We start from the raw sequence: 1,254 nt of genomic DNA on the forward strand, positions 1-1,254 counted from the left end.
TCGTTTTTGTCATTTCGTCATTTTTTTCAAATCCTCAAAAATGATGAAAACGGCGCGCTATAGTATGCCGTACGATATGGGCTATAGCCCACGGTCCAAAATGATGAGAAACGAGGATAACTTTTTTTTTCAAAATTTCAAAAAACATGGGCTATAACCCATCGTTTTTGTCATTTCGTCATTTTTTTCAAATCCTCAAAAATGATGAAAAACGGCGCGCTATAGTATGCCGTACGATATGGGCTATAGCCCACGGTCCAAAATGATGAGAAACGTGGCTAACTTTTTTTTTTAAATTTTCAAAAAACATGGGCTATAACCCATCGTTTTTGTCATTTCGTCATTTTTTTCAAATCCTCAAAAATGATGAAAAACGGCGCGCTATAGTATGCCGTACGATATGGGCTATAGCCCACGGTCCAAAATGATGAGAAACGAGGATAACTTTTTTTTTCAAAATTTCAAAAAACATGGGCTATAACCCATCGTTTTTGTCATTTCGTCATTTTTTTCAAATCCTCAAAAATGATGAAAAACGGCGCGCTATAGTATGCCGTACGATATGGGCTATAGCCCACGGTCCAAAATGATGAGAAACGAGGATAACTTTTTTTTTCAAAATTTCAAAAAACATGGGCTATAACCCATCGTTTTTGTCATTTCGTCATTTTTTTAAATCCTCAAAAATGATGAAAAACGGCGCGCTATAGTGTGCCGTACGATATGGGCTATAGCCCACGGTCCAAAATGATGAGAAACGAGGATAACTTTTTTTTTCAAAATTTCAAAAAACATGGGCTATAACCAATCGTTTTTGTCATTTCGTCATTTTTTTCAAATCCTCAAAAATGATGAAAAACGGCGCGCTATAGTATGCCGTACGATATGGGCTATAGCCCACGGTCCAAAATGATGAGAAACGAGGATAACTTTTTTTTTCAAAATTTCAAAAAACATGGGCTATAACCCATCGTTTTTGTCATTTCGTCATTTTTTTCAAATCCTCAAAAATGATGAAAAACGGCGCGCTATAGTATGCCGTACGATATGGGCTATAGCCCACGGTCCAAAATGATGAGAAACGTGGCTAACTTTTTTTTTCAAATTTTCAAAAAACATGGGCTATAACCCATCGTTTTTGTCATTTTGTCATTTTTTTCAAATCCTCAAAAATGATGAAAAACGGCGCGCTATAGTATGCCGTACGATATGGGCTATAGCCCACGGTCCAAAATGATGAGAAACGAGGATAAC

The sequence above is a fragment of the Protomyctophum bolini genome (genome assembly GCF_963924005.1).
Source record: "Protomyctophum bolini genome assembly, chromosome: 18".
NCBI lineage: Eukaryota > Metazoa > Chordata > Actinopteri > Myctophiformes > Myctophidae > Protomyctophum > Protomyctophum bolini.